This window comes from Triticum dicoccoides, chromosome 3A (genome assembly GCF_002162155.2).
Source record: "Triticum dicoccoides isolate Atlit2015 ecotype Zavitan chromosome 3A, WEW_v2.0, whole genome shotgun sequence".
Lineage (NCBI taxonomy): Eukaryota > Viridiplantae > Streptophyta > Magnoliopsida > Poales > Poaceae > Triticum > Triticum dicoccoides.
This window is the reverse complement of record NC_041384.1, coordinates 75,667,772-75,674,869: the sequence shown is the minus strand read 5'-3', so window position 1 is coordinate 75,674,869 and position 7,098 is coordinate 75,667,772. Positions and strand designations below refer to the sequence as shown.

Below are 7,098 nucleotides of genomic sequence, written 5' to 3'. Positions count from 1 at the left end.
TAGCCGCATCGTGGGTGTTACACTTACCTAGGTATCCGGCGATCCAAAGTGATCACGACTGGTGCCGTGGGCTAGGTATCCGGCGGCACATGTTATCACGGGTAGCGCTACTTCTCGTGATCCAAAGTGATCACCTACTGGTGTCGTGGGCATCTTCCTTACTAGGGTTGATGTACCTTAACGCCGATGACCGGTGTGGAGAGGGGGAGGATCCATGGGTGGTCAGAGGTCGTTGGCGTCGGTTGTGTGCACGATCTGAATGCCCTCTGTTGGGGCGCTCTCCGGTTGGGGTAGTTTACTTAACATCCATGATCATGTGCTAGGTGTTGTATATTTCAGCATTGATAATGTTTGCACATGTGATGATACATATTATTTGTTGTAAGAAATGGCAGACGATGAGTTAACTGATATGATGTATGACATGGAGTTTGGAGAACTGATGAAAGACTGGATAGAAGATTGTCTAGATGATGAAAATTCAGACCGTGGAGATATGTCAGAGAATGGGGGCGAATTGGAAGACCTTAATGTGAGTGGCATTATCATGTTGTAATTTTTTGGTGGCATCCGACAAGATTATATTTTTGTGTTGAAAATTTATAGATGGATGCGCATGATGATGGCCAGGAAAACAATGAGCATGATGATGGTCAGAAAAACAACTCAGAGATCTCGAATGAAGATTACATTAGTCAGGTATGGAAGTGGAATTATTTATTGGCATGCAAATTGAATTTATCCTGGAATATTATATGATAAGTACTTATGTATTTGTGTTATATTTTCCAGCTCATTTCTGAATGTCATAATGCGTACGACTATTATGGTGAATCCGACGCGGAGACAGGCCTTGATGACTAATCATTAGGTGCACCTGATTCTGGGGAGTCGCAGTCGTCGGTCATGATGAGTGAGGTACGTATGTAATCAATGTTGTATGGAAGTAATGTTATACCATAGAAAGTTGTTTTCATGGCTATGTTATGATTGTGTAGGTCACAGAAGATGAGGGGGAAAAGAATGTCCAAGATACTGCCAGTGCAGATGATAAGAGGGAGATGTTCATGCAGATAATACAAATGACTTCTATGTCTCACGATGCTGCATATGATTTCTACAACAGCTATGCTAGAGATAATGGTTTCAGCATTAGAAAGAATAATGTGAGGTATAGCAAACCGAGTCACATCATATGCATTATAGGCGGTTTGTTTGTTCCAGACAAGGAAAACGTGATAGCAGGTTGCTAACCGAGGAAGGACACAACCGTAGGCTCAGACCCGAGACACGCTGCCACTGCGAAGCGCACCTGACCGTGAAGCTTGACCAAAAGCATGGGCTTTGGTATGTTGATAGTTTTGAGGACAAGCATAGCCATATCTTGGCAGGACCGGATGAGGTACCTTTTCTTTGGTCACACAGAAAATCAAAGAGTGCCAGAAAGCTGAGATAATGTCCACGGGAGCTGCAGGGATTAGAATTCACGACATGATGGATTCCTTCATCAGCAAACATGTATGGTATGACGGTATTGGTTTTACCAGGTGTAAAATATATAACCTTTGCGCCATGGGGAAGAGGAAGCTACTTTCAGAAGGTGATGCTGCCACAGCCATAGGCATCATAGCCAGTAGGAAACAGAGGGATCCTAGCTTCTTTTTCGAGTACAAGCTAGATAATAAAGGACATATGAATATGATGTTCTGGTGTGACTCCCAGTCTCGTCATGACTATGAGGACTTCGGTGACGTGCTTGTATTTGATAGCACATACAAGATGAACCGGTATGGTATGCCATTCATACCTTTTGTTGGCCTTAACAATCACCGGAAGACCATTGTTTTTGCTTGTGCCATAGTTTCGGACAAGACCAACGAGACATATGTGTGGCTGCTGCAGACATTTTTGAGGTCCATGTGTCAAAAGATGCCGAAGAGTGCTATCACGGATGCCGACGCTGTGATGATCAAGGCAATTCGCCAAGTCTTGCCAGACATGTGGCACCATATATGTACGTGCCATATAGAAAAAAAAATGAAGATTCACCTCAGTCACAAGTCCTTGAAGGAGTTCCGAACTCTTATGTACTACAACATGTCCACGGCCACGTTTGACAAGACATGGCACGTGTTTTCCAAAAGAAGATGGCAGTCGAAAAAAGAGTAACATGGTTGAGACGGATGTATAAGAAGAGGAGACCGTGGGTCGCAGCTTATCTGACAGAGGGGTTCTGGTCTGGCATGAAAAGCCACCAGAGGAGTGAAAGTATAAAGTCATGCATTCACCTCCACTTAGACGGTGAAATGACCCTGGTGGATATGATTTTGCACTATGAGAACACCGTTGTACGTATCCGTGAGAACGAGGCGTGAGATGACTGCACGGCCTCATAGAGTTTACCGATGCCAGTTACTAGCTCGAGGGAACTTGAGATAGCTGCTTCTCACGTCTTCACTCCAGCAAACTTCTATATGTTCCAAGATGATCTTAGGAAAATTGGCGGCATGGAGATTGTAGAAATAAAGCTCGGAAACATATCACAGCAGTACATCGTGGCCTGGAAGAAAAACCGGAAGAGCCGTTTTTGGGTGGATTATACATGAGTAAATTCTGCAGAAACTATAAGGTGCAGCTGCAGAAGAATGATTCGAAAGGGTCTACCTTGCAAGCACATGTTCCATGTACTAAAGTACTTGAATATATATGAAATACCAAAGTGTTCAGTTCTTGTGCGGTTCACAAAAGACGCAAGGTTGGGACTGCCCGCGAGGCGCGACAAGCGATCTGTTGGGATTTGGATGGACTAGGGCAGCTGAAAGAATGAAATATAGCCAGGTCAGTGTGTTGGCTTCAGAAGCTATGCATGAGGCTTGCAAACACCCAACTTTGCGGGGTCAGTTAAATGAGAGTTTGAAGGCCATGATAGCTAAGAACCATGAGTATGATCAGCTAGAGGAAAATTTGAGTAAGAAAACGGCTGATCTCAGTAGGTGTGCAATTGAATATGTAGACGATGGTGAAGGCAACATAGTTGAAGTTCAAGATCCTATTAAAGTATCAACGGAAGGTGCAGCTAAGGTAGATGAGAACCGCCCTATGTCGAAAAATGGTAGGTCACTTTCGTATGACGAGATCAGAATCAGGTGGGGCGCATGCAAATTGCTAGGGCACACTAAACGCAGCAAGAAATGCAAACTAAATAAGAAGTAAGTTTTTGTACGCATTGTAGGTTATAATTGTTTTTAACTTGTCATTCATTAACTTTTCCTGTTATCATGTGCAGAAGCGGGGTGGGTGAAGAAGAGTAGAACACTTGCTAGAGTTATGTACGGATGAATCCAGTGATCTAATAGTGAGGTGTTTACAATGTGTTACTGCATACATGATATATACTCTTGCAAGAGGCCAGGACCTTGAGATAGCGCTTGTAGCATATATGGACTAAACAGGAGGCATTCACTAGGGACTTAAATCATGGGAAATGGATAGCATTTGAGCCATTATAATGATGGCATCTTTTGTGTTGTCCACTCGAGTTATATTATATTAGAAAACTAGACGATACCCCGCACGTTGTTGTGGGAATGTTTTGCAATATATTCATAGAAAAATGGTTACGTGGAACATGCATATGTTGTTGGGGGAATCTTTTGTTTGCATGTTGTGGTGGACCTTTCTCCATGCATGTTGAATGATGAGGTGGCAAACTTGCATGTTAAGAGAAATAGGTTAGTGGGGGCTAGTAGTTTAGATATAGAAGATGTAATTATGTGTGGTAATAAATAATTTTTTTCCACTCCTCTGGTTCACCACCATTTAGATATAGAAAATACCAGCTCACTTGGGTATAGAGTATAGACTTGGTACTGAAAAAACCACCATTTTCCCCGCATAAAGAAAAGATAAACCCACCATTTTATGGCATGTTGTGTAACTCGGGCCGCTTGTCGCGATGATGTGGAGGGGGGCGACGGATGTCGTTAGATGGCGCGACACACGACCGCTCCCATTGCCAAGCCCATTTAACAATTTTTATTTTTATTACAACCCGTTTAAATGGGCCGCGCTGGCCACCTGGTCGGGGCGGTTCTTCCCTCACGATCTCCACGCGCATTCTGTCTATCCACTGCGACCGCCGCCGCCGCCACCGATCCACGTCTTGCCATCGGTCGCGTTACGCCATGGTTTCATGGAGCGATGACTCGAACTCTTCTACGGACGGCGAATCCGTGACTAGCCTGTAGGTACGCTCCTACTATATAATCTCCAGATAGTGCTAGGCTTAGGGTTAGGGTTCTTCATTACCGGTCTTTAACGCAAGGCGTTGATTTGTGCATTATCTCTATTGTTTCTTTTAGCTTCCTACGATTATCCCTTGCTATGAATGGAGTGGCATTGCCCACGATCTGTCTTCTCATTGTCTGCATCGAGAACCTTGCGTCAGGCTAGTTGCTTTTGATTCCTTGGACACTAGCAGACGTTTTCTTGCTTGTGGTCAGAAGGTATGTTGTTCCATACTGTAAATATATGTTTACATTAGCTCGTGCTCGATTTACTTCGCGGTAATCCATTGTTCTTCCCATAATTACATACAATTTCAATTAATTTATGCATTTACAAAGTCTGTATTTATGTTGTCTTTTTTACGGTCTAATGTTTGTTTTAGCCCATAATAGCATATACTTGTAGTTAATTGATCCATATATATATATATATGTATATCATTGCATGCTACATTTTTTGTTTATATGATTGAGAACATATTTGTAGTGCATTGCTTGTAATTGTAGTGCATTTGTGCGTATATGATTGAGACCATATTTTTTCATAATGTAGGAATAAGTGAAATGTAACTATGTGGAATGGGTAGACCCGGAGTGGTCTGTGGATACAAAGTTCTGCCTCAGAGAACTGTGGAGCATGTATGACAAGAAGCTGAGACAGAATGTTAAGAATGCTGAAGAAAATTTCAAGTTAATTGGAGAAAAGAGGAGGACAGAGGAAGAGCTGAGATTTTTCAAAATGGACTTTGCTAAAATGGTGGATGATAAGGAGGATGCTCTCACGCAGTTTGGCAATGCAAGATTGTCACTTAGAGATCTCAAAGAGGAGGATGCTCTCACACAGTTGGGCAACGCAAGATTGTCACTTAGCAATCTCAACGAGGAGCTGGAGAAGAATAAGATGGCAGACCATGGTTGTGCCAATCTACATCAGGTCCGGAGGGAAAAGGCTAAGAAAGACCGGGCCCGGGTGGTGCTAGAGAGAGACCAAGTGATGAGAGAGAGGGACCAGCTGAAGCAAGAGAAGAAAAAACTTGAGTATATTAGTGCAGATTTTCTCAAACAGAAACACGGGTACGTTGATAAGATCAAGAAGCTGAAGGAGATTTGTGATGAATTTTAAGTATGTTTTGTGGTTTATTATTGAACTGAATGGTCAAGTCCTATCTGCATTTTGGGCAGTTAATTGTGTAAGGCCTAAGTATATTATATTAACTAATAAATTATATCACATTCGAAGCAGTTTTCCCTTCTCTGACCTGCATCCTAATGCGGGTTCTCGACTAAGCACTGAAATTCTTTTGCTTCCACCGGAGCTCCTAAATCCTACTGATCAAGGGGCCAAAAGAGTTGTTGATCATGTAATTGATGGTGCTACTGATACTGATCTTCATGATGTAGAAAAGGAAAAGGGTAACAAAAATGCAGCAAAAAAATCTATGCATCATGATTTCAAGCAACGCATAACGCCAAGGGAGTCTGGCGCAAGACACGAGGAAGATCCACCTGCAGACGCCGATCCCGAGAGATCCAGCGGCAATCATACGCATGGGATCCCAGGTGGATCCGCCTACTCCACCCAGCGCAGGATCCACGGGTGGCCCGTCTGCGTCCGACACACGGGCTGTCTCCACCGAGCGGTCGGGCGGGAGCGAACCTGGCGCATCCCCCCGCGCCAACTGGTGCTTGTCGACTGGGTCTCTAGCGCCTGGTCCGCTACGCATTGATGACGCCGACAGGCGGTCCCCAGGGGGTGTGTCGCCCATGTGTCAGCTGGATCTGTCGTTGTCTCGGGCGCAGGATCCCACACCGGATGGCACGACAGCCGAGGGTGATTCTCAGGCAAAAAAAGAATTTGTTGAAATTTTATTTTTTTGTGTTGAATAATGCCAAATCAAATAAAAAAATCCAAAAGTAAAAAGGAAATGAATTACTCTTCCATGGAAGAAAAGAATGAACACAACAACAAAAAACATTAAGCTAGAACAAATGAAGGGAGGCAAAAATGAACCGTTCTTACCTACACATCAAAAAACACAACGTGGTATAGTGATTACTTTTTGATCTTCAGAAAGAACCTGTTCATTGAATCCGATTCAACTAAAGTTGGAGAAACTAACACCCATTAGCCACCTGTGTGCGAAGCACGTCGGTAGAACTAGTCTCGCGTAAGCATACGCGTAATGTCGGTCTGAGCCGCTCCATCCAACAATTCCGCTGAATCAAGAATCAACTAGTGACGGCAAGTAATATGTATATACTCAGCCCACAACTCCTTTGTGTTCTACTCTTGCATATAACATCTACGCATAGACCTGGCTCGGATGTCACTGTTGGGAACGCAGTAATTTCAAAAAAAATCCTATGCACACGCAAGATCTATCTAGGTGATGCATAGCGACGAGAGGGGAAGAGTATTGTCCACGTACCCTCGTAGACCGTAAGCGAAAGCGTTATGACAACACGGTTGATGTAGTCGAACGTCTTCACGATCCGACCGATCCTAGCACCGAAGGTATAGCACCTCCGCAATCTGCACATGTTCAGCTCGGTATATGGGGTGCCCCCTCCCCCATATATAAAGTAGTGAAGGAGGGGGGAGGGCCGGCCCTCTGTGGTGCGCCCTAGGTGAGTCCTACTCCCAGCGGGAGTAGGATGCCCCCCTTCCAAGTAGTAGGAGTCGGAGAGAAGGAAGGGGAGGAGAGAAGGAAGGAAAGGGGGAGGGGGGGGCGGCCGCTACCCAATTCGGATTGGGATAGGGTGCACGCCTCCCACCTTTTCCATTCCCCTCCTCTATTACACTAAGGCCCAA

General features: G+C 44.3%; 1 pseudogene; it reads left to right on the top strand.

Annotated features, from left to right (window-relative positions):
• The first annotated feature begins 388 nt into the window (after positions 1-388).
• The window catches only part of LOC119271257, an 83,112-nt pseudogene continuing 76,402 nt past the window's right edge, over positions 389-7,098 (top strand).